General features: G+C 46.2%; 1 protein-coding gene across 1 annotated transcript in view; it reads left to right on the top strand.

Moving 5' to 3' along the window:
• The first annotated feature begins 10,814 nt into the window (after positions 1–10,814).
• Positions 10,815–26,579, top strand: part of Extl3 (exostosin like glycosyltransferase 3) — an 86,290-nt gene continuing 70,525 nt past the window's right edge. The window contains exon 1 of the mRNA XM_010623094.3: positions 10,815–11,120. The gene's annotated coding sequence lies outside the window, so the exon portion shown is untranslated. The remainder of the gene's footprint in view (positions 11,121–26,579) is intronic.

The following is a 26,579-nucleotide window of genomic DNA, read 5'->3' on the forward strand; positions in this document are numbered from 1 at the left end:
TTCGGTGGGCGGGCGTGGCCGCTGCAGGCCTGGCGCCTCAGCCTCATAGCAAGGTAGGGCTCTTCTGCACCGCGGCTCTGGCGGGAAGTCTCTTCCGTGCGATTTGGAGAAGCCTCAAGCTGCAGCAGCTGGGGCGGCGCTTACTTCTCCCGGAACTCTTCGGTCGGGTCCTCAGGCTCTCGCGGTTCCCGGCCCTGCTGCCCAGGCGTGGTGCGTGGGGACCCCGGTGCCCATAGCGCCCTCGCCTTGGTCCGGCCCTGCTGGTCTCTCAGGGATCCGCAAAACCAGCCTTTCCCTGAGTCGGCGGCGGACAGGAGGCGCTGCCGCAGGGCACCCGGGTCTCTCAGGTCATGGGGTCCCTGAGTTCGGCTTTGCTCCCGCCACCCCACCTACCCGTTGGTTTTAAGGTCCCATCCCGGGGACTCCGGCCACAGTGCCGAGGTGGCTCCCCCTCAACGTTTTCCAGAGCCCAGCAGTATAGTCTTCTGATCCCCAGCCTCAGTGTAAAAGAAACCTTATTTTTTATTTTTTAAATTTTATTTTATTTATATATTTATTTATTTATTTTGAGACAGGGTCTCCCTATGTAGTTGAAACTGACCTGGAACTCACTATGTAGCCCAGGCTGGTCTCGAACTCACAGCGATCCTCGGGCCTCAGCCTCCCGAGTGCTGGGATTACAGACATGCGCCACCACGCTAAAACCTTGTTTTTTAATAGAGCTTGTTTGTTGGTACCAGGAATCGGTACATCCTCAACTCCGTTTTTTTATTTTCTTATTTTGAGTCAGGGTGTGGGTAAGTCACTAAATTGCTCAGTCTGGATTCCAAATTTGATCCTTATGCCTCGACCTCCTCCAGAGTGCTTGGGTTACAGTTCCATACCACCACGCCCAGCCAGTTCTTGCTTTTCCTGGAGGACAGTTTAAACCGACCTACAGTCACAGACCGGAATTTATAGGAGGTCACACATCCTGTGATTTGTCAGTTATTTCTGCAGCAGGTGCTTACCCATCACCTCCTGAGGCCAAGCTGGACTCCCCACTGTGGCCCGCTCTTCGTGGCCAACACCACACACAAGATCTGTTTAGGGGCCGAGTCTCTGAGACCTCTGTGCGTGTCGTGGTGCACGCCTGTAATCCCAGCACTTGGGAGGCTGAGGCAGGAGAATCATGGAAAGTCTGAGGCTAGCCTGGGCTATATAGTGAGATCCTGTCTCAAAAAACAGAACTACCCTCCACCAAAAAACCATACATACACAACACTGATTTAATCTGGGGATTGAAGTCTGGCATCTCACATTCTAGGCACACTCTACCGGAGTCCACACAGTTGATTTTAAAGGGAGATAGGATAGGGAAAATACCTCCAGATGTTTCCTCTGGCTTCCTTGATTGCAGGACTGAGCAAACACCATAACGTAGCAACTCAGTGCATTGTTGGGCTGGGCTATAGCAGCCGTTATTGGGGATGACAGCCAAACTCTCAGGAACTCCCCAACCTCCCCGGAAAATAGCACGCTGTTTCTTTGCATCCAGATATTTACTCCATTGAGACATCCAAGCCCTGACCTGGGATGGAAATACAAGACCCATCATTTCAGTCCTGGCTCTGACATCGTTACAGTAGGGCGTGGGTTATTGGGATGGTGCTGGGAAAGGACTTCAGGAGAAGCCAGTGCCTGAAGTTATTTTAGCTGGAAGTGGGAGGGGAGCACTCCAGGGAGAGGAGATACTCAGAGAAGAATCAGAGGTAAACGAGCAAATGCGGAACTCGGGAAGATGAAGAATGAGACTACTGGGAATGAGGCGTTGGATGGGGAGCTGGGACAGGCTGGGCAGGCATGGACATCAGTGAAGACAGGAAGAGCCCTCTGAGGTAGGAGCAGGTATTCAGCAAGAAATGATGAGAGGTAGCAATCCACTTCCAGCTTTCTCACACAGCGTTTGTTAAGGTTTTCATCATCACCCTTTGCAGTTTGTTATGGCTTGTGTCTAGATGTCCTCCCAAAGCCTCATGTGGTTATAGGTGGGGCTTTTCAGAGGTGGCTGGATCTAGGGTGTGTGATGACTAAATTAGTCCACTGGTTTGGCATAGTTCTGGGTAGGATAAAGGCAAGTAGCCTACATGGAATATAAGGGACAGAAAGGGGGCTAATGCTGTCGCTTGCTGCTGCTTCACGGCTTGCTGCCACTGCCCACCATGAACAGTTTCTCCTGTCCCGTACCACTTACCTTAGAGTCAGCTGACTATAGACTGAAACCTTTACCAGTGAGCTGAAATAATCCTTTCTTCCTTTAGCTTTAGGTGTTGAATATTTTGTCTCAGCAATGAGAAAAGTAACTAAGACACAGTTTGTAGGGTAAAGTGAATAGTGTATTTTATAAGTGCTTATCTAGGTGCTTTGTGTACCTCATTCCTGATCCTTATTAGAAAGAACTGGGTGAGTCGGGCCTCAAGACAGTGTTTGCAGGCAGATCCACACCCTGGAACCATTTCAGGTGAATCGGCAGGTTGATGAGACCACAGGCCCTCAGCAGCTCTGTGCATTTATAGCCTCCTTGAAAACCAATATGGAGGTATCTCAAAAACCAAAACATAGAAGTCTCACTTCTGAGTTTAAATCCAGAAGAATTGAAAGCAGCATCAAACAGATATTTGAATGCTCAGGAGCAAATTGGTGTTAATTCACAAGAGCCAAAATGTGGAAGCCAGTCAAGTATCTGTGGATGGATGCATGATAAATAAAGTAGGGTAGAAATGGATTTTGTTTTGTTTTTCAGTACTCGGAATGGAATTCAGGGCCTCACCCATGCTAGGCAAGTGCTCTACCACCAAGCTACATCCCCAGCCAACCCCACCTTTACCTGCTTTTTTTTTACTTTTAAAAATTTGAGATGAACTTTCAACTAACTTGCTCTGGCTAGCCTCAAACTTGTTATTTTTCTGCCTCACTCTCCTGTGTGATGGGATTACAGGCAAGCGCCACCACGCCAGGTCAAGACCTTGTCTTAAAAAATACTGTAATGGTTAAAATGTTAAGTGTTATATATATATTTTATCATGCACATGAAAAGCCACGATTTGATCACAATGTCAAGGTTGAGGAGCTTATCATACATTTGTGCTAAAGAAGCATGGGAAATGAAATTTTTAAAAAGTGAACTGGCTCTTCTAGAACCCAGCCCAGGGAAAGAATGCTGGCTGGATTCCCAGAGCAGAGAGCTGTGAGAGATACCACAGATACGGTGAGCTTAACTCTCCTCTCACAGATAAGGACAGCAGGGCCCCAAGTTAGAAGTCACTTCCTCAGGGCCTTGGAACAAGTTCAGGCGCAATGGGGCTGCGCCCACAGACTCCTCCCTGCAGACAGCTTGGTGCAAGGAGAGTAGTGGGAGGCCCTGGGGTCCGCCTGCCTGTGGTATCAGAGAGACACAGTGATGTTCAGAGGTGGGCACTCATGGGGTGACATCCCATTGTCTCTTCACAGAGTGCATAAAAGTAGGCTGAGCCTGGTGGCACGCGCCTGTCATTCCAGTACTCTGGGAGGCTGAGGCAGGAGGATCACAAAGTGGAGCCCAGCTTGGACACTTTGTGACCAGGTCTGTCTCACAATAAAAATAAAAAGGGCTGAGGGCCGGGATTTAGCTCCCGGTGCCGCTTCCTGCCTCACAAGCACAAGGTCCCAAGTTTGATGATCCCCAGCACAAAATAAAATAAATAGAAAGGGCTGGGGATGTAGCTCAGTGTGAAGGCCTTGAGTTCATTCTCGTTTAAAAAGAATGCTGGTTATGGTGGTGCACACCTGTAATCCCTGTACTTGGGAGGTTGAGGCAGGAGGATCGCTGTGATTTCGAGGCCAGTCTGGGCTACATCGCAAAACCTTGTCTCAAAACAATAAATAAATAATTTTTAAAAGTAGGTAGAGGGCCAGGGATTTAGCTCAGTGGTTCCGCTGCCTGCCTCGTAAGCACAAGGACCTGAGTTCTATCCCCGGTACCAAAAAAAAAAAAAAAAAAGTTGGTAGAGACTGTTTGGGGATGGGTATCCGTTATTCAGACCTATGTACTTCTAGGCGGCCTGAGAAAGGAAGAAAGGAAAAGAAGGAAGGGGAGGAAGGAAGCAAAGGAAGGAATGAAGGGATTCACTCATGTCTTGACTCAGCAGTTACTAAGTGTGAAGTGTGAGCACAGTGCCAGCCCCCTGATAGGAACAAAAGAGAAAAAAGTAGGAGAAAAGTATTTTATTGTTGTTTGTTTTGATACGGGGTCTTACTGTTAGTTCAGGCTGACCTTGAACTCAAGGTGATCCTCCTGCCTCAGCCTCCCAAGTGCAGGGATCACAGGTGTGCAACACCATGTCCAGCTAGGGTGATGTTTTACTCTTAGCACTGTGGTAACCTGGGATGTGTGGAAGCTGAAAAGGCCTCACGAAGTTCTTAGCTCAGCAAGAGATGAGGCAGAAAATGAAAAGTGAGGCAGAGAAGGCCCAGGGTGCTGGCGCTCCCAGGCAAGCTGTCTGCTTTTCTTTATGGAGCATATTCAGGAGAGACTCGGCTCTCACAGGCAGCACCGTTCAGACAGAACTGGTGCCAGACCTCCCACAGGCCCACAGTGCAACCCAAAGACGTTTACCAGCCTGGGCTACACGGCGAGTTCAAGGCCATCTGGATACACGGCTAGACCTTCTCAAAGGCCAAGGGCCAGCATGGTCCTTCAGCCCCGGTATCACACACGAGCTCTTACTGCCCTCAGCTGAATCTTCCAGCGTGGGCCGGGCAGGACCTTGTCTTGTCTGCTCCACCCAGGAGTTATGTCTCTCAAGAGAACAGTGCCAGGGCCGGGGATTTAGCTCAGTGGCATCATGCCTGCCTTGTAAGCCCAAGGCCCTGAGTTCCATCCCCAGTACTAAGTAAAGAAAGAAAGAAATAGAACAGTGGCCAGGCCAGGTATCATGCACATGGTGGTGATAATCCCAGCTGGGATTCCACGTTCAAGCCCAGCCTGGGCAACCCAGCAAGACTCGGTCACACAATGAAAAATAAAAAGAGCTGAGGATACAGCTCAGTGATAGAACACTCCTGGGTTCAGTCCCCCCATACCATGTGCACGCACACGCGCACACACGCACACATACACACACCTGTTGCCATTGGCCTCTTCATCAGTGATCACTTAAGGCCTCCAAACCTTTATTTATAACCCTAGCATGAACTGGTATTTGTGTTGACCCTAGGTCCAGCCTCTTACTAAAGTCCTGCTGAGTCTTAGCAGCTCCCGGGTCCCTGGGCGTCATGTCTGCCCTCCCGAGGAGCTCACCTCCACCAGTTGGCGGGTCCCTATGCAGCTCCTTTACCTGATCACTAACGAAAAATGCTCCGGTGAGAACATTTCCTTATTTATAAAAAGACCTTTTATTTTATTTGTTTTTCAGTTTTTTTGAGACAGGGCCTCACTGTGTAGCCCAGGCTGACCTCAGGCATGTGGAGATCCTCCTGCCTCAGTGTCCCCAGTGCTAAGGTTACAGGTGTGCGCCACCACACCTGGCTTTACTCTGTGCATGAGTAGATTCTAACAGATGTGCGGAGGGAGATCATGCCCCAGCCACCGCTGTCTGAGGGCCACGCAGCGGGGTCACTTGTCCTCTACCTCTGAGCCAAGGAGGAAAGGAACAGCTCTAGTTTCCCTCTTCCTTCAGCTGTGCTCCTCCACCCCTGCCTAGCTTGCTGGCTGCTAGACGTGACAGTGTTCTCTTGCAGGAACTGTTTCTCCAAAAACCAGGGACTGGTTTTTGTCTCTTGGGGGCTTGCTGGGCATTAGATACACTACACGACATTTAAAAAAGTCGAAGGGAAAGACAAGTTTATAATATATTTAAAACAGATGTTTGTGCTTCAATTTAAAAATTCCAAATGCAACCTTTTGACCCAGTGAGTCTACTCTAGAACTCAATCCTGCAGAAATAATTAAACACAGATGAAAAGACTGGGCTCTACCACATTTGTCTCGGCCTGAGTTTTCTGTTTGTTTGGTTTTGTTTTGATACTGACCGCTGAACCCAAGGCCTCCCAGGACTGAGCGCATATTGGACCACTGAGCTCCGCCCTGGCCCTCAGCCTTGCTTAGAATGAAGAATTAGAAACAACCTAAATTTTCCATCATAGAAACAGCTTAAAAACACAATGGAATTCCTCTGTGAAAACAATAATCTACATCAGTATACTTTTTTTGCTGTATGATTGCATTTATCTTTTGAAATAAATTGTATTCTATTCCCCCCTACACCCCCTACCCTCCCTGTGTACAAAAGCTTTGTTTCCGTTTTTCCCTTTTATTTTCCTTTTTTTTCTTGCCCCTTCCTTCCTTTCCCCCTCCCTCCTCCTTTGTTCCCCTTCCCATTTGAACATCTTCCCATTTCCTAATATTTATTATACATATTAGTGTTTATTACCACTTTTGGTTTCTCAGACAAGTTTTAATTTTTTAAATTTTTTTGGTACTGGGGATTGAACTCAGGACCTTGTACTTGTGAGGCAGGTGCAGTGCCACTGAGCTAAATGCCTTGGCCCCTTCACATAATGTTTTTAATTGGAAAACTATCTTGGTCACTTTCTTTGTCATTGGGACAAAAACTTAAAGAAGGTTTATTTTGGGCTCACAGTTTCAGAAGTTTCAGTCCATGGTCAGCTGGCTTCAAGGCATGCAGGGGTGGTGGAAGGGCCTGGCAGAGGAGTGCTGCTCAGGACAGGGCAAACAGGAAGCAGGGAGAGGAGGGAGGAGCCTAGAGGGAGCTGTATCCTCCCAGGCCACGCCCCCAGGGACTGTGACCAACCAGGTCCCACCTCCTAACATCACAGCCAGCAGCAGAACTCCTTACTGGAGGGATCCACAGATGAGTGAGTACCTCATGAGCCAATCACATCCTAGAAGCCAAGCCTCTGAGCACATGAGAGACTTGGGGGACATTATAGATCTAAATCAAACAATTTGTGTCCAGTTTCATCTTTGCTTTGCTGTGCTTTTCTCTTCTTTTCTTGAGATAGGCTCTTGCTGAGTAGTCCAGGCCAACTTTAAGCTCCCTGTGTACTGGAAATCCCTGAGATGTTACCGGAAACCTCTGCAGTAGGCTCCAGTCTCCTGCTCAGTGTACCATGCCAGCTTGAGAGAGAGAGAGAGAGAGAAAAAAAAAAGACAGAACTAAGACAGAAAGTAGGGAGCCCTGGATGACCAATACTGGTGCAACTAATAAAGGCACTGGCCCATCCCCTGATTTTTATTAGCAATCAATTGTGGTAAAGGTGAACTACGTGTAAGGGTGTGCAGTTGTGCAGTTTCTACAGAAACTAATGTAAGCAAGGCTCATAAAGGGCAAGGCAAAGCATTCCCAAATTAGGAACAGAATTGACAAAATGTATGATTGTAATGAGAACATTGTCCTTCTAGTTAAAGTTTTAGTTATGGAAATGGAATTTGAGTTTGAGTTTCTCTGACTTTGGCGCATAGGCTTTGGCCCAACTTGCTTCTCAAAACAAGACAGTTGTGGGGTTAACTCTTCACAAACTGCACTGCTTACAGCCTGCTTTGGACATAATCAATATTGCAGTCCCCTGCACCTTGCAGCCCAGGCTGTGTAGCCTCAAACTCACAATCCTCCTGCTTTAGCCTCCTAAATTGTTATTACAGGCATGTACCACTGTGCAGGGCTTTGTTCTATTTTTATTCTGTTCTCCTGTAATTACTTTGTGGTAGTGGGGATTTAACCCAGGGCCTTCACACTGAACAGTAGACTGTTTTTTTTTTTTTTCTTGGAGACAGCCTCACTAAGTCAATAAATTTCCCAGGCTGGCTTTGGACTTGTGATCCTACTCCCTCAGCCTCCCAGAGTGCTGGGATTACAGGTGTGCAGTACTTATTACACCCAGCTATAAAATCAGGCTTGATGTCAAATGCCTGTAATCCCAGCACTTGGGAAGCTGGGGCAGGAGGATTTCATGCTTGGGGCCAGTCTGGACTACATAACAAGTTTACTGCTGGCTTAGATTACATAATGAGGCCCTGTCCTCAAATAGCACAACCATAAAAGTATTCCAAATGCCATCATTTCTATTAACGACACTATTTTATATGGCTTATTTTCCTCAAACACAATTGATGGAATCACAAATAATTGTGTTAACAGGGGAAGTCTTCTGAAAAGGAATAAGTTGTTCTCCTTTTTGGCCTGGTCCTACTTTCGCATCAGATGCTATGGACTTGGAATGAAAACCCATATAAGCTGGATTCTTGTGAGAACAGTTGATGAGGGCTTTATTTGTGTACTTCATTCTCCCCTAACCTTGGAATCTGTGCTTTTCAGCTTCTTGTCCAGTAATTGTCTGTAAAACATGAAGAATCCACCCCACAGGGATTTTGAGTGTCCGCGGGGACTGGGCTGCAGCTCCGCGGGTGCCTGCCTGGCACAGGTGAGGCCTGGGTTTGGACCCCAGAACTGCAAAGCCGATAGTGTCAGCCGGGCCACTCTGGGTTTGGGACATGGCCCTGTGGCCAGCCAGGGTAACCCCATAGTTGATGAGTGCCCCTCCCACACAGCTCCTGTGAGCATTGGCGCCCTCAGCAAGATCAGCCTGAGCCCCGCCTAGTTGTGGACCCCGCTGTACCTGCCTTCCACTCCCATTTAGCTTTGTGAGCTTGGGGAAATAAATTTTTTCAGGCCTCTGTTTTTCCTGTCTATAAAATGGCCGATACAGTACAGTAGAGAGGGTACGGATTAAATGTGGTATCAGATGCGTAAGGCCAGCACACAGTGAGCTGTCAGCAAGAAGTAACCGCTGAGTGGAGAGGCCGGCCAGGTACTGAAGGTCAGGTTCACACAGCACACACTGGAGGCTTTCTAGGGTGAGTGTTCTAGGTGCCTGGGTTATTTCAGAGAACACAACAGATGAAAATCCTCATGTGGCTTACATCTGCGCAAGAGCAAAGGGTAAATAAGGGAATGTTGGCACATGCCTGTGATCCCAGCACTGGGAGGCTGAGGCAGGAGAGTCACAAGTTTGAGCCAAATGGGGAATCGAGCGAAACTGTCTCTGAAAAAAAGAATAAATAAATAAAAATTAGAAAAGGCTGGAAATGAAGCTTAGTGAAAAGGCCCTGAGTTCAATCTCCAGTACAGGAAAAAAACCAAAAAAAAAAAGTAGTCCAATCCGTGATCACAGATAACAGGAATTTTATTAATTTAGTACTTACTTTGCATAGTCACTGTGCTGAATGATTTTCATGTTTAGCCTTATCTTTTCATGAACTCTATGAGGTTTGTTTGTTTTTGAGACCGAGTCTCAGTTCATAGTCCAGGATGGCCTTGAACTCAACTGTGTAGCCAGGCTGGCTTCAAACAGCAATCGTCCTTCCTCAGCCTCCCGAGTGCTGAGATGATAGGTGTGCACCACCATGCCCCGTGTGAGGTGAGTTTATCGCTATGTGACAGTAGGCAAGTGAGTATCAGACAAGTGACGTAGGTAAGCGGAGGAGCCAGCAGAGGGGCCGGCGTCGGAAGCTCGGCCTGAGGGCTGCACTTGCCTCCCCTGGGAAGTCGAGCTTTCTGCCTTCACGTGAGGCTGTTGTTTTGCTTCTGGTTCTTGATGTTCTTGCCATGGAGTAGGAGATGATCAGAGAAGGGACAAGTGACAGCTCCGCGTAGAATGCGGCCTTGGATTGCTAAGGGTTCGCAGCTGCCTCTCCTCATCATAGAAAAGAGGTCTCCGGGGGCGGAAGTCAGGCTGCAGCCGCCAGAGCTTCTCCAGGGGCCGGCAGAGGCCACCCTGCCCCGAGGTTGAGGGCCGGCCGGCCTGCTGTGAACCCCTCGGGGCATCGCAGCCTCCTTATTTCCTGTCTCCGAGCCTTTGGCAAAGGTGCGGCTTCTGCAGCTCTCAAGTCCCTACCTCCTCTGCTGGGCTCGCGCCCCAAACAGGTGTGGCTGCGTTTTATTTTATTTTATTTTTTGGTATCGGGGGGATTGAACTCAGGTCCTTGTGCTTGTGAGACAGGCGGCGGAACCACTGAGCTAAATCCCCGGCCCCGTCTTAATTAATTACTATTAGGTGCTGCTTCAGGGATTCAGAAGGGTACAAGGAATTACGTTTCACCACTTTGCACATGTGCGTGCACACACGTAGCTGAGCACCCCGTGTGCATCCCAGTTTCACTTTCACTTTCGTCCTCTGTGAAAGGGGCCCAGAGCCCCGCGCTGTCCTGCCTGGAGCGCGGGCTTTACCCAGCTCACTGCCTCCCCATCCCTGCATCACGCGCATGCACGGATAAGGCGCACTCGTGCCATTTCCTGTGCGTCTCGCGTGTGGGAGCTTCTCTAGGGCCTTGTCCAGAGCTACACTTGCTGTGTCAGGGTGCGCCCACTGCTAGGAGATCGCACATGTTAAAATATAACCCCCCTCCCCGCCATTTTATATCTTACTTCCGGGTTCTTCCCCGACTGAGTCCTTTCTCCCGCCGAAATTGTAAAGCGCAAAACTAGAGCTTCTGCAAGCGCGAAATTCAAAAGGCAACCTGGCTTGCCATAGGATAACAAAGACCGCTTCTCCCAAGGAAGGATCTTCCGTTGCCTGCCCTATAAATATCCCAGCACTTCCTCTTTTCTCTCTCTCTCCCTCCCTCCCTCCCTCTCTCTCTCCTCTCTATCTCTCTCCCCTCTCTCTCTCTCTGCCTTCCTGCCTCCCGCTCGCCTCCCTACAATAAAGATCTCCTGCCGGACCTCTCGGTGCATGAGTGGCATAATTGGGCAAGGGGCACCCAAAGGGGGCTCGAGACCCCTTTCACCCCTCCATGGGGCCAAGTTTCTCTCCGCAGGGTTGTACTGGCTGCTGGGCTGCCAGAGAGCTTCCTCTTCTCCCCAACCTCAGTCTGTGTGCTCTTGTCTGACTTTGGAGATTGCCAGTCTGATGAAATGTGAAATAGTGGTTCTAACTGTATGATTCTGATTACTTTTTTTTTTTTTTAACCAGTCCCAGGGATCGAACTCAGAACCTTGTACTTGTAAGGCAGATGCAGCGCCACTGAGCTAAATCTCTGAACCATGATCCCGACTACTAATGACAGTGAGCATCTTTTCACGGTGTGTTGGCCATTTACAGCTCCTGTTTGTTGAAATGTTTCTGTTCTTTGCTTTTTGATGTATTGTTTGTCATTGCTCTTACTGGAAGGAGTTCATTATTTATTCTGGTTACTAATCCTCTAGCAGTCATCTGCAGTGCAGAATCTTCTCCTAGCCTCTTGCTCATCTTTTTTTCTTCGTGGGTTTTTGTTTTGTTTTATTTGTTTTTTGTACCAGGAATTGAACCTTGCGCTTGTGAGGCAGGTGGTGGCACTACTGAGCTAAATCCTTGGCCCTTTGTGGTTTATTTTGATGTACGGGCAAGTTTAATTTTAATGGGGTCAGTTATTTCATGGTCATTTCTTCATTGAGCTTTTAAGTCTAACTTTAAAAATTCATCTTCCATCCCTGAATCATATATTATCCTATATTATATTATAGTTTCTAAGGTTTTTTTTGTTTTGCTTTGTTTTGTTTTTGTACCAGGGGTCAAACTCGGGTTCTTGGGCTTGTGAGGCACACAGCAGAACCACTGAGCTACATCCCCGGCCCATAGTTTCTAAGTTTTAAAAAGTTTTGATTTTTCACATTAAGCAGGTAAGCATCACACATTTTATCAGTTAGCTTTCTGTTGCTGTGACAAAGTACCTGAGGAAAACACCTAAAGAAAGAAAGGTTACTTTGGCTTATGGTTTCAAAGGTTTCAGTCCATGGTCAACTGGCTCCATTACTTTTAGACCCTGGGAATCAGAAACATCATGCTGAACGGGTATGGAGGGAGAAAGCTGCTCACTTCGTGGCAACCAGGAAACTGGGTGGGGTGGGGGGCTCTGCCTGAGGGCTTCTGTCTCCCGCTTCTCTGCAGCCAGGCCCCCAGGCTTTTGGGTGGAGCTGCCCACCTTCAGGGTGGGTCTCTCCTCTGAGTTTGCTATCCCACAGCTGATGGTCTTGGAAACGCTCTCACAGACACACCCAAACAGGTATGTCACTAACTTCCCAGGCATTTCTCAGTGCAATCGAGTTAACAACCGAGCTTAACCACTGCACACATATTGTGCAAAATAGAAATGTAGTTAAGCTCCCTCTGTGCCTCTCTTGCATTTTAAAATTTATTCTGTGATCTAAGGTATGAATCCATTTTTCTTTTCTTAGCAAATATAATTGATTGACCTACTACCTTATTGTATAATCTATTCTGTGTCCACTGATTTGTCATGTCCTTCCTATGCACGCTTCCATCCAGCTTGGAGTCTGTTTGGGACCCCTTTGGCTGATTGATCTAGTTTATCTATTCCTGGGCTAATATCATACAGTGTCCATACTATGTATTATCATAAGTCTCGATATCCCATAGGGAGAAGTGGCCTATCTTATTTTTCTTTTTCCAGAATTATTTTCTGGTGTTCTTAATTCTTTGTTCTTCCATAACGACTTTAGAATCACCTTATAAAGTATATTGAAAAGCAAAATACTTGGTCTTGAGTACTTCCCCAGGTTCATCTACACCACCATGCCTCAGTTTGCATTGGATGTTGTGATACTGTCTGTTATGGCTTGGATCTGAAATGTCCCCCCAAACCCTCACGTCTGGTGGTAGGTGTCAGAAGGGATGGGTCACTGGAGGCATGAACTAGAAGGGTGGATTCTTGTCCCCAGCTCCTTCCTTCTCTCTGTTTCCCGGATGCCATGCAGTGATCAGATTCTCTCCACCATGTTGTTCTTCTATATTATTCTTGCCTTGTAGCCAGCCACGGACTGAACCCACTGAAACTGTGACCCACACTAAACCTCTGCTCCTTTAATTTGCAGATGTCAGTTATTGTGTCCCATCAATGAGAAGCTGACTAATGCACAGGAGAGGTTTATTTTGGCTCACAGTTTAGGAGGATCCAGTCCATGGTAGGCTGACTCTTAAGTTAGGAACACCCAGGCAGAGGAGCCTGGTGGAGGAAAACTGTTCAATGTAGGTCAGCCTAGAAGCTGAGCAAGAAGGGGAGGATCCAGGGAGGAGAAAACACCCTTCCAGCTCATACCCCAAGTGACTCCTCTTCCTACCAGGCCTCAAAGCCAAAGACTTCTGGGGGACATTTCAAATCTAAACCATAATGCTCTCCTTCCTGATTTACTCTCACAACAGTTTGTGATTCCTATATTCACAGGTCATTTTGTAGAGATTGCTTTTTCCTTAAAATTATAATGAAAAACAAATAACTTAAAATTGGCCATTTTAGTCACTTTTGTGTATAACTCAGCAGCAGTAATTACATTCATGCTGTTTTGTAGCCCGTTACTATGAGGACAGAACTTTAAGTCCGTTAGCCAGAGTTAGTAAATCTTTGTGGCTGAATCAAATCCACTGTGTGTCATGAGCATGTTTTGTTTCCCCATTCATCCAGTGTTGGGCATTTGGGTCACTGCCATCTTGAGCTGTTATCAGTAACACTGCTGGGGGCCAGGGATTTAGCTCAGTGGGTTCTGCTGCCTGCCATGCAAGCACAAGGACCCGAGTTCAATCCCGGTACCAACATACAATAATATAAAATAAACGCTGCTGGGAACACTGACAGGTGAGTATCGAAGTCTCTATTTTCAGTTCCTTATTTTCAGTTGTGACTATTCACCCTCAGTGGCATTCTTGGCTCACATGGTGTTTCTGTGTTTAATTTCTTGAGCACCTGCCCAGCTTTTTCCGCAGTGGCAGGGCCAGTTTAGACTCCCAGTTTCTCCAGCCTCCCCAACGTTATCTTCCTTAACACAAAGCGACAACAAACCAAACATTGTAGCAGACGGGAAGTGGAATCTCACCGAGGTTCTGGTTTGCATTTCCTCGATGGCCAATGGTGTCACGCACCCTTCCAGGCGCTTCTTGCCCATTTATGAGTCTCCTTGGAGAAGCGTCTGTTCCAATGCTCCTCCCGGTTCCTTCCCCTTTATTATTTTTCAGAGCACTTTGAAGTTCACAGGAAAACTGAGCAGAAAGTACAGGGAGCTTCTACTCGGGACGCACCCCCGCCGTCAGCACTGTCTGAGTGACAGACCCACACCGGTGCATCCGTTCTCCTTGCAGTGCATGGTTTTATGCGGGCTTCTTCCTTGGAGTTGTTCCATGGGTTTTCAAAAATGCATAAGGACATGTATCATGGTAGCATAGTAGCACAGAGTGTAGTTTTCTGACTTAGAAATCCTCTGCACTCCTCTCACTTTGCCTGTTTTAAATTGGCCTGGTGGTTTTTGTGTTGTGAGTGTTCTTTGCATAGCCTGGCTGTTGGATTCTTATTGCATATGATTTACAAATACTTTTTCCCATTCTGTGGCTTATCTTTTTCTGTTCTTGTTAGGCTTTTGCTGTGCAAAATGTTCATTTTTGTTCCTTATTTTCAGTTGTGACTATTCACCCTCAGTGGCATTCTTGGCTCACATGGTGTTTCTGTGTTTAATTTCTTGAGCACCTGCCCAGCTTTTTCCGCAGTGGCAGGGCCAGTTTAGACTCCCAGTTTCTCCAGCCTCCCCAACGTTATCTTCCTTAACACAAAGCGACAACAAACCAAACATTGTAGCAGACGGGAAGTGGAATCTCACCGAGGTTCTGGTTTGCATTTCCTCGATGGCCAATGGTGTCACGCACCCTTCCAGGCGCTTCTTGCCCATTTATGAGTCTCCTTGGAGAAGCGTCTGTTCCAATGCTCCTCCCGGTTCCTTCCCCTTTATTATTTTTCAGAGCACTTTGAAGTTCACAGGAAAACTGAGCAGAAAGTACAGGGAGCTTCTACTCGGGACGCACCCCCGCCGTCAGCACTGTCTGAGTGACAGACCCACACCGGTGCATCCGTTCTCCTTGCAGTGCATGGTTTTATGCGGGCTTCTTCCTTGGAGTTGTTCCATGGGTTTTCAAAAATGCATAAGGACATGTATCATGGTAGCATAGTAGCACAGAGTGTAGTTTTCTGACTTAGAAATCCTCTGCACTCCTCTCACTTTGCCTGTTTTAAATTGGCCTGGTGGTTTTTGTGTTGTGAGTGTTCTTTGCATAGCCTGGCTGTTGGATTCTTATTGCATATGATTTACAAATACTTTTTCCCATTCTGTGGCTTATCTTTTTCTGTTCTTGTTAGGCTTTTGCTGTGCAAAAGTTGTTCATTTTCATGAAGTCTGGATTATCTGGGTTTTTTTTCCTTGCCTGTGCTTTTAGCGTCGTACTTAAGAAACCATCACCTAACCCAAGCTCATGCAAATTTGCTCCTGTGTTTTCTCCTAAGAATTTTGCTTGTTTGGTGGTTGTTTGTTTTGTTTTTTGAGACAGGGTCTCGCTTTGTAGTTTAAGCTGAACTTGAACCCACTATGTAGCCCAGGCTGGCTTTGAATTTGCAGTGATCCACCTGCCTCAGCCTCCTGAGTGCTGGGATTACAGGTGTGTGCCACTATGCCCAGCTTTGTTCTATGAATTTTATAAGTCCAGCTCTTGCTGGGCATGGTGGTATGTACCCTGTAATTCCAACACAAGAGAGGCCAAGGCAGGAGGATCCTGAAATCAAGGCCAGTCTTGGCTATATAGTGAGATCTTAGCAAAAATAAAATTCAGTTCTTAACACAAGGCCCGTGATCAACCTTGAGTTAATTTTTATATATGAAGAAAGACCCAACTTTCTTATTTTGCAAGTGGATATCCAGTTTCTCCATGAAGTGGTTTGGACACCTTTGTCAAAATCACTTCTCTGTCGATGGGGAGGGTGGTATTCTGGACTCTAAATTTCATTCTATTGGTCTGAGTATCTGTTCTTGTGCAACTATCTCAGTTTTGATCACCGTGATTCTATAAGTTTGACCTCAGAAAGTTTGCATCTTAACAATTTTATTCTTTTTCAAGATTATGATGGCCATTCTAGGCCATCTAGGTTCCCTGGAGTTATAGAATTTAGGGTGAGCTTTTCCATTTCTACAGTGATGCCCTGGGGTTCTGATAGCGGTTGCTTTGAATCTCTGATTTGGACTGTTGTCATAACGTTTGAAAGCTTCCTGTCCATAAACTCTGGATATCACCCGCTTTATTTAGAGCTTTCATTTCTTTCTTTTTAATTTTTGAGACAGAGTCTCACTATGTGATTCAGGCTGGCCTTGAACTCATGGTGATCCTCCTGCTTCTGTCTGCCAAGTGCTGGGATTACAGGTGTGTACCAATAGATCTTTGATTTCTTTCAGCAGTGTTTGTTTCATTTTCTTTGCCAATGCTTGCTAGGAAGATGGTTGCACATCTCTAGAATACAACAGAAGAGCTTCTTTCTGAGACCAAGTCTTATAAATTTTACTTGTAAAGGAAGAATAAAACATAGCATGTATTTATTTGGTACCAGGGATGGAACTCAGGACCTTGCACTTGCAAGGGAGGCACAGTGCCACTGAACTAAATCCCCGGCCCCATAGCATTTATTTTTAATACTAGAGTTGGTTTCTTTAACCATGATGTTTAAAGGATCCTTGAATAAAATTTTTAAAAGATAGAAACTTATCTGGCTTTCACATTTGGTGGGTTTTGTTGGCTTCCTCATGCTCAGCAGATCACAGTGAGATTAGTTTACCTGATACTGAACTTGATTGAAAAAAAAAAAAAAAAGGAAAACAACTTTCTGGAAGCTATTTTTGTTGACTAATGCAACCTCTTCTCTAATTCCATCACTATCTTCATATTTGTATTACAGTCAATATCATATACTAATAGAAGACAAAAATTGTTAGGAAAGCCCTGTCTTTCTCCTTACCCATTCATAATTCTTCAGACACTGAAATTTAGTTGCACATGCAATCTTCAAGTTCAACAGTGTGCTATGAGGATTGCTCAGATTACCCAAATGAGCTAAAATGTTTGGGGAGCTCACATTCTCAAAGTTTTCTATCTTGTTAAATGTAAAGGCTGGCTGTACCCAGTGCCAAGAAAGAACGACTCTAGACTTTTTTTGTCATATGATGGTTCTGTGTCAAGACCTGCTCAACAAGGAAAACAGAATTAGTAATTAGTCAAAACTTCTGGCTTAGAGAAAAAAGAAAAAAGACAGATCTTCTTTGGGCACCAAAGCGAGATGGAAAGAGAGTGACAAGTCCTGTTTTCTGACCCTTTTCAGTCCTGTGGCATTTGCTTATCGACCTAACGAAGCTGAGCCTGAGATCTCTAACATTTTCTGGGGGTCGGGTATCAGGGATCAAGCTCAGGTCCTTGCCCTTGTGAGGCAGGTGTTGGAACCACTGAGCTAAATCCCCAGCCCAAGATCTCTAACATTTAAGGCATGGACAAGTTGAGTATCCCTAACTCTAAAACCCCACATCCAAAACCTAGAATGCTCTGCTGCTGTCTGAAAGTTGAACACCAGCATAATGATTAAAGACTTTTGAAATCTGAAGCATTTAAAAATTTGGATCTAGCTGGGCATGGTGGTGCATGCCTGTAATCCCAGCACTTGGGAGGCTGAGGCAGGAGGATCGCTGTGAGTTGGAGACCAGCCTGGGCTACAAAGTGAGTTCCAGGTCAGTTTCAACTACATAGTGAGACCCTGTCTCAAAAATTAAATAAATAAAAATTTGGATCTTCAGATCAAGCATGTTCAACCAATAAAGTATATGCAAATATTCTAAAATCTGAAAACACTTCTAAATTGGAAATGCATTTTGTCCAAGTATGGTATTTCAGGCAAGGAATATTCAAGTTGTACTGAGGATATTCTTTCAACATTTAAAAGCTGTCATCTGGTTTCATCTTTACAAGAAGTCTTCAGAATAGCCAGGCACAGTGGCACATGCCTATAATCCCATAAAGGGGAGGCTGAGGCAGGAGGATGGCTGTGAGTTTAAGGGTAGGCTAGGCTAATAGTGAGCTCAAGGCCAGCCCGAACTACATAGGGAGACCCTGTCTCAAAAAAAAAAATCTGCAAGGCAATGTGTATTTTTTGTTGTTGTTGTTGTTGTTTTTATTTATTTATTTGTTTATTTATTTATTTTGGTACCAGGGATCGAACTCGGGTCCTTGTGCTTGTGAGGCAGGCGGCAGAACCACTGAGCCAAATCCCCAGCTGGCAATGTGTATTTTGTATAAAAAAGTGAGACTCAGAAAAATTTTTCATGGTTACTCAGAGAATAAATGATTGAGCTAGAATTAGCTAGAACTATCGGAGTCTAAGTTCTTGTCATTTTCCTAATCTTGGCTTCATTTGTGTACTCTGGGACTCACCATCTCTTATTCTGCATAGGTATTTAGCTAAGCTGGGCTCTGGCGTCTGTTTCTGGCTCTGCTGTGATCCCACCTGGTCAGGACGAGTCCTTCCCAGAGTGCAGAGGGAAGGGTTAGGTGGAGTTGCTGACCATACAGAAACAGCGAGAACTCATGGGTGACGCAGCAGGTGGGAAAGAGCAGGATGAGCCAGCGCGCAGGCTCGTGGAAAACCATCCTGCCTTTTCACACAGAGAATCTCTTCACTTCAGAGAGGCATCTGCCATTAACAGTACTTTCTCTGAGGCATGCTAGAGCCTTGTCACTTACAATTTATCATCTGTGAGCAATCGAGGTCGATGACACGTGAGAGTGTGGATTTTGCCAAGGTGAATGATTATGAATAATGTACAGCCTGTGAGGCTGGGTGAGCAAGTTCAGGCAAGGCCCCAGCCCTTGGGTGTCACTGCAGCTTGGCTGCATAACAAGTGGCTTCCGTGAAAGTCTGAAATGTCACTTGTAGTTTTCAGTTTTCCAGTGTGCCCCCCCACCACTTGTTTTCTTTTTGAAACAGGGTCTTGCTATGTAGTTCAGCTTCGCCTGGAACTCACCATGTAACCCAGGCTGACCTCGAACTTGGGACAACCCTCCTGCGTCAGCCTCCCAAATTCTGGGGAGACCAGTCATGCATAAAGAAAAGTTTTATATTGGTTCACCGCTCTGGAGGCTAGGATGTCAGTAGCCAGCAGCTGCCTGTGATGAGGGGCTCGGGGTGCTTCAACTCAAGACTGTGGGAAGTGGAAGATCAAGAGTCCTGGGTGAAAAAGAGAAAGCCTGAGAGGTGGACGCGTTTTGTGAACCCTGTCCTCATGGTGACTAATCCAGTCCTGTGCGAGTGAGAAGTTTCCTGAGGGCTGTGCGCTCCATCTTTCTTTTCTTTCTCCCTCAGGTAGTTCTTGGCAGTGGGCCGGAAGGAGTCCTGGAGTTCGTGTACACACACGACACCACACACCAAAGTTGCCAGGGTGGCCAGGGTGACAGGAAAGCCCGGAGCCCCAATGAGGCCCCCTCTTCCAGCCTGTGGGCAGTGCCGGGGCGTGGGGTGTTGCGGGGCAGCCTCAGAACCCCTCGGCTCAGCCGGTGGCTAGAGGTGGAAAGGGTCTTGCCGGCTGTGGCCCGGGCCTGACCTCTACAGGCGCAGCTTCTCCCACCCCAGGCCTTTAGCGCTGAAGCCCTTGGGGCCGAGGTAGGAGGTCTGGGCCTCAGCTCCTGGAGGGGACCTTGTTGGTGGCCTTGCGGTTGACGGTGCCGCCTTCTCCTCTGGCCTCGGAACAGGACAGCAGGGGGCGCTGTGCAGGGCAGAGCTCGGGCAGTTGCCATGGCAACCTCTGGCCAAAACTCGAGGGTCCAGGCGTGCCCTGGGGTGACCACGTTGGGTTCCCGCAAGGTGCCTTCTAGGTGGATGTGGTTGTCCCTCTGAGCCTTGTAGACAGCAGGCGGCGCCTTTTCGGTTACATCCGAGCAGCGCTTGGGGCCAGAATGTTGGCGTTTTCTGTGATGGCAAGGGCCGAGGGGTGCGACCTCCGGCCTTCTGCACACGGTGCCACTTGGCAAGACTGGCCCCGTCCTCTGGGTTTCTCTTAGATTCTTATCGGTGCACTTCCGGCACTTGCACCTTTGCACGATGTAGCCCTGCCCGCGGCCCCGTCCTTCTGCCGCGGCGCTTGGGTGGTGTTGTTGCCGCCGTTCCCGGGTACACCACGCCTTTGTCCGCCCCGGTGCCTGCGACACCGCCCTTGGGCTCGGTGACGTGGGGGAAGGAGCAGCAGCTCACGGGAGAGGACCACACCGCGTGCCGGATGCACAGCGGCAGCAGGAGGCAGAAGCGCCGTTCTCCTCGGCGTCCTCCGTGCGGAAGTCGGCAGCCGCGTGGCAGTGCCTCCCGCGGCCTCCCCTACGGTCAGGACGCTCTCGCTTCTGCTCCGGATGAGTCAGCGCGCGAAATGGGTAGGGAGGGCCCCGCATCTGCAGTGCTGCCTCGTGGAGGAATTAAGTCTCAGCAGGAGTTTCAGAGGCACAAACTATGCTTAAGCCGTAGCCTCCTCTGCTTACTTTCTGACTGCTGTGGAGGTGCGGCTCCCCGAGGAGTCCAAGGGCGGGACCTCGGCTCCTTTCTTCATCCTGCAAGGCTCCGGGGCTGTGTAAGAAGAGCGGTTTGGTTTTGTTTTTTACTGTCTACGTCTTCCATGTTTTACACTGCGCTTGGTTGGTTTATAAAAGTCATCTCTACGCGTGAAAAAAGAAAACAGTTGGAAAGCACATCAAAGTGTGAAGACAGGAAAGAGCCACCGGCCTGCTTACAGGACCTGGACGGGTGCCCTTGCCCGGGCGGAGCTGTCTAAGCCACGCATGGCTCCCAGGCTCTCCGACCTCGGCCGCCTCCTTCCCCTCCCCTTTCCCCCCCCAGCTCCTCCCTTCCCCTCTGCTACACAGGTGCCGGGAGGAGGAAGAAAAGAGGCTTATGTGGGCTTGCGCTGTGGTCCAGGGCCGAGGGCAGCATCTGCCTTCCTTCCTGCTGACGAGTCCTGAGGCGGCCCAGGGCCTCACATGGTCAGAGACTTGGCCCAAATGGCTTTCGTGGCAGACCCACTCTCGAGATACCCATTGGCCACTAATCTCTTACCCTGCTGATCACATGCATGGATTAGTCCTCCCGCGAGGGCAGAGCCCGATCACCCAGGCCTCACCTCTTATTTCGAATAATGGGGTTTAAGTTGCAGCATGAGTTTCGAGAAGATGAACCATGTTCAAACAGCACCCTCCCTCAGCCCACTCGTGTGTGTGTGTGTGTGTGTGTGTGTGTACATGTTCATGTGCATACGTGTGTTCATCTAGAGTTTATAAATATTAAAGCACATACAGGTATAATCTTGTACTTGTCATTTTCTGATCACTAGGACAAAATACCTGATACAACCTAGAGGATGAGAGGCTTGTTTGGCTCACAGTTTCCTGTGGGGTCGGTCCATGGTCCATGGTCAGCTGGCTCCAAGGGAGAACTTGCCTGGTAGAAGGGCCCGGAGGAGGAAAGCTGTTCACCCCATGGCAGCCAGGAAGCAGTGCCAGGAGGGGGAGGCAGGGACCAGAGTACACTGTTCCAGGCCACGCCCCAACAGCACAGTCGCCCCTGATCTCACAAAGGGAGGGATCCGCTGAGGAGTATGGCGCCCTGTGGGCCAATCACCTTCCAAGTGCGTGAGACTTCTGGGGGACATTACAGATCTAACCGTAACGATCCAACACTGCGTTTCCTCCTTGTAAACAGAAGGAAGTGTCTTTAAAAATCTTTTTCTTGTTCCAGGCCACGCCCCAACAGCACAGTCGCCCCTGATCTCACAAAGGGAGGGATCCGCTGAGGAGTATGGCGCCCTGTGGGCCAATCACCTTCCAAGTGCGTGAGACTTCTGGGGGACATTACAGATCTAACCGTAACGATCCAACACTGCGTTTCCTCCTTGTAAACAGAAGGAAGTGTCTTTAAAAATCTTTTTCTTTTCTATTTTTGAGATAGGGTCTTGGCAAGTTGTCCAGGCTGGGCTTGAAGTTGAGATCTTCCTCCTTTCTCTTCCCAGAGTGCTCAGATTATGGGTATGTGCCACCAAGCAAGCACCTTATACATATTCTGCATTTACAGATCTAACCGTAACGATCCAACACTGCGTTTCCTCCTTGTAAACAGAAGGAAGTGTCTTTAAAAATCTTTTTCTTAATCTGCAATAATATATAAGATCCTAATAAGATTACTGACATTTAGAAATGGGAAGAAAGGAGCTAAAGGTGTAGGAAAGGTGGGATGGATAGGGGAAGAGTAAAAAGGGAAAAGAAAAAAATGTGTGATAATGAAAAGATGGAAATAAAGTGTAGATGGGGAGGGGAGGAGGGGGTGAAGGGAGGGCAGGGTAAGGGGAAAAATGAGAATCAAGACTTGTCATGTAGAGGTACAAGATCCCAACAATGACTGTAACTGTACTGTATCCCTAAAATGCACCAATAAACTCAATTAAAGCTGAAAAAAAAGAAAAAAAATCTTTTTCTTTTCTATTTTTGAGATAGGGTCTTGGCAAGTTGTCCAGGCTGGGCTTGAAGTTGAGATCTTCCTCCTTTCTCTTCCCAGAGTGCTCAGATTATGGGTATGTGCCACCAAGCAAGCACCTTATATACATATTCTGCATTTCGTTGGGGTTTTCCCCTCTTAATATATCATGGAAATTTAAAAAAATCTGTACATTGAGTTCTCCCTCATGCATCTTTATACTTCCAAAATATTCCACTACATATGTGTAGCGTAAAGTATATAACTGCCCCTCTATTCAAGGGCATTTGAATTCTTTCCATGTCTTGTTAATCTTGAGTAATGCTGCAAAGAATAATTTTGAATAGATGTTATTTCTTAAGCATGACCAAAGGACAGATTCCCAAAAGTTGGATTACTGGGTCAAAGGACATAATCATTTTCATTTTTGATCTCTGTGGCCAGATGCCCCCCAGAGGGAGTTATACCAATTTATACCTCCGCCAGGAAAGTATGATTATATCAGTTTCTCCAAGGGGGTTATTACAGACTTAATTTGGTTTGGTTTTTTGTGTTTTGTTTTGTCTTGATTGAGACAGCATGTTGCTATGTAGTTCAGGCTGATCTTGAATTCACAGTGATCCACCTGCCTCAGCCTCCCAAGCACCAACAGGCGTGCGCTGCCACACTTAGTTTAATGCACACTTAGTATGTGTTGCCTTGAGTTCTTCTTCTGGGGTTTTTCACTTGAATGTTGTCCTTTCAGGTAGAGGGCAAATTCATTGAGAGCCAGAGCCAAGTGTTTCCCTGCTTTAGAATTGTCTGCATGTGTAGAGAATATAATATCACACTTGGCCTAGAAGCATCCTGAATACTTTTGTTTCCAGTATAACTTGGGTGATTTAGGCAACCAAACCTCAATGAGAAGTGAATTCTTACACCAGGTTAGAATCCAACTGACCTGCCTCCTTGCCCAAGTGAAGTTGTGCACGTTCTAGTTTCAAGTGTGATGGTTGCAAAGCAAGCCCTGAGGAGGCCCCTCGACCTTGGCCCGAGGCAGAGCCACTCTGCCAGCCTCTGTCCTGGGTCTGGCCAGTCAGAGCCACCCTGACGCCAGCCACATGCTTGCCTCATCCCTGTCCTGCTACCTATTTCCTTGCCACCTGACAGCGCCTGCCCCAAGGCAGCAGGGGACTGTCGCGCGCCGTTTGTCACTAAGAAAGCATGCAACATTTAGGATCTTTTTGAAGTTTCTTTATTATCGTGGATGAAGGTCTAAAACTTTTATATATATATTCCTTTATATATCTTTTTGATTATATTGATTTAATAGAAATAAAGAATTATTAAATTATAATCATAGTATATTTTGATCTATATTAGGGGAATGAATTTTAGGGAATAATCATAAAATTAATGTCGCCATCTTTGAATAAACATTTTGTTCAAGGATGACTTAAATAAAGAATTTTTGTAAATAAACCACAATCCCAATATAGGAATTGAAATATTTTAGGGCTCACGAGATTTTGTGTCAATGATGACTTGGCACTGTTTATAGACCATGGCTCTCCACAGGGGACAAGAGCTGCTTCGAGGCCTTTCATGTCCGCCCCTCTGCAAACATAACATCACTGCAAACCCTTCTGCAAATGTGATGTTACCGTGGTTTGCAAAAGAGGGTGCCAAGAGCTCTGTGTCCCTTCAGTGTCCGTCCACCATGTGCCCTGGTCTCCGGGGGAGCTTCACACTTTCCCTGCCTGTCCCCTAAAAGAACTTTGTAACATTTTACACCTCCTACAATTTATTATGAGTTTTCATAGTTGTAGAGGAAATACTAAAAATAAGGTTGTGAACAGACATCCTCATGTATGGCTCTGGGTAACCATACGTGTGTGTGTGTGTGTGTGTGTGTGTGTGTGTGTGTGTGATTACACACACATCAATCCCTTATAGTGATGTACACTATGTAGTTCCCCAGATTTACTGTGTTAAAATATACGTAACAAACTTTGCCATTTTAGCCATTTATAAGTGTACTTTTTGGTGATAGTCATTAAATATATTTATTTATTTTTTTTTTTTTTGTGGTACCAGGGATCGAACTCAGGTCCTTGCGCTTGCGAGGCAGGCCACCAAACCGCTGAGCTAAATCCCCGGCTCAATTAAATATATTTATAATGTTGTATAACCTTCACCATGAGCTATCTCTGTAATTCTTTTCATGTCAGAAAACTAAAACTCTGTGCGCATTGAATAGCGATTCTTCATTCCTCACGCCTCCCAGGCCCTGGCAGCTGCCATTTACCGGCTGTCTCCGGCTCTGACTACTTGAAGCCCCTCACACAGCCCACACAGCATTAGTTATTTATTATCTGTTATGCTGAGACAATCTCTGTCTCATATTTTTTTGCTTTTTAAAATGCCTGTTCTAATAATAGAATTCTTTCCTTCCCTTTTTTGGGCTTTGCATTATTTTATATATAATAAAATTAATCAATTTAACCTATATACTTTGATGACTGCTGGTGAATGTATACAATTGTGTAATTTTACTAGAAATCAGGGTATTCATACATCATACATGTATGTATATCAGTATAAACATATATATGATATAAGCTTATTATACTTAAGCCTTATTATATATAGATGCCTAGTATACATATGTACTTATATGTAGTATAAAGTCAGCACAACTATAGAGATGTGTATATGTGTATATGTATATTTATATATATTAAAGAATATGCCGAAACAGGCCAGGGATTTAGCTCAGTGGTTCTGCTGCCTGCCTTGCAAATGCAAGGTCCTGAGTTCAATCCCCAATACAAAAAAAAGAATATATTGAAACATAAAACTTTAACAGTATATATGTATGTTGGCTATATGTAAATTACATATAAAATACACTTATTTGTGTTAAGGTTGTATATTATATAAATTACATATAAGACACAAATATGTAATATATGAAATATATAGACATACATTATGTAGCATTAAATAAACTATAACACATGTAGTCTATAAATACCCATATATGGTTGCATATACACATATGTGGTACACACACCTGTTACTTTTTTTAGTGTATGAAAAGGAATCTAATAGTGTGTGGTTCCTACCATAGTCTGTTAAAATAATATATGAACAAGCCCTCCTTTAAATATCAAAAATTTTGTATCTTTTAAAAAATTTTTTTGAAGTTCCATTCCACCTGCAGATTTTTTTCATGTATATTTTTATCCTTGAATGTTTTGGGCTGGTAATCCTAGCATATCATAACAAAAAGGAGATATATAAATTGATGTTAATCTTTTATTTCTCGAGACTTTAAATCCTGTGACCACTGAACAGATGTTCAATAATGTTACCATCGGAATAGTAGTGCACAATTGGTCAGAACAACTATATAGCCAAGGGTAGTGATACACAGCTGTAATCCTAGCACTCAGAAGGCTGAGGCAGGAGGATGCCCATGAGTTCAAGGCCAGCCTGGGCCACATAGTAAGCCCATATCTTAACAAAAACAAAAAACTAAAAACTAGATATATATTTCTCTTTTTTTTTGAGACAGGGTCTCACTGTGTAATTCAGGCTGACCATGAACTCGCTATATAGTTCCAAGTGCTGGGATTACAGGCATGTACCACTACACCCAACTTCAAAACAACTACATATATTTCAAATTTATAAACCCTTACTAAGTCTAAGGTGCCATGGGTGGAAAAATGTCCCTCAGTGAAGTAGTTGAGCTTTCTGTCGTGGTTGGTGTGTGTGTCCGGGTCTGACTCCTACTGCATTCCGCCTGAATCATATTCTGGGCGAAAGTGCCCAGAAGCTGCTCTGATAGGATGGAGGTAGCACCTGCCATGGCTTGACTGTAGCTTGAATGAGTTCCCCAAAGGTTCCTGTGTGGGACCCTTGGTCCTCAGTGCGGTCCTGTGAGAGGTGATATGGAGCCCTTAAGAAGTGGGGGCCTTGGGCCGGGGACTTAACTCAATGGCTCCAGCTCTACTTCACAAGTGCGAGGACCCAAGTTCAATCCCTGGTACCAAAAAAAAAAAAACAAAAACTTACAATATTTCTTGGAGTTCTGAAATATCACAGATGCATATCGCAGATGAAATATCACAGATTTCATTCACTCTGTACAGTGCCCCATACCCCTGGTTTTTGTCGTTGTTGTTGGTGCGATTGCTTTTTACAGTAC

This window comes from Fukomys damarensis, unplaced genomic scaffold, assembly GCF_012274545.1.
Source record: "Fukomys damarensis isolate Sample0158 unplaced genomic scaffold, DMR_v1.0_HiC HiC_scaffold_18, whole genome shotgun sequence".
NCBI classification, from domain to species: Eukaryota; Metazoa; Chordata; class Mammalia; order Rodentia; family Bathyergidae; genus Fukomys; species Fukomys damarensis.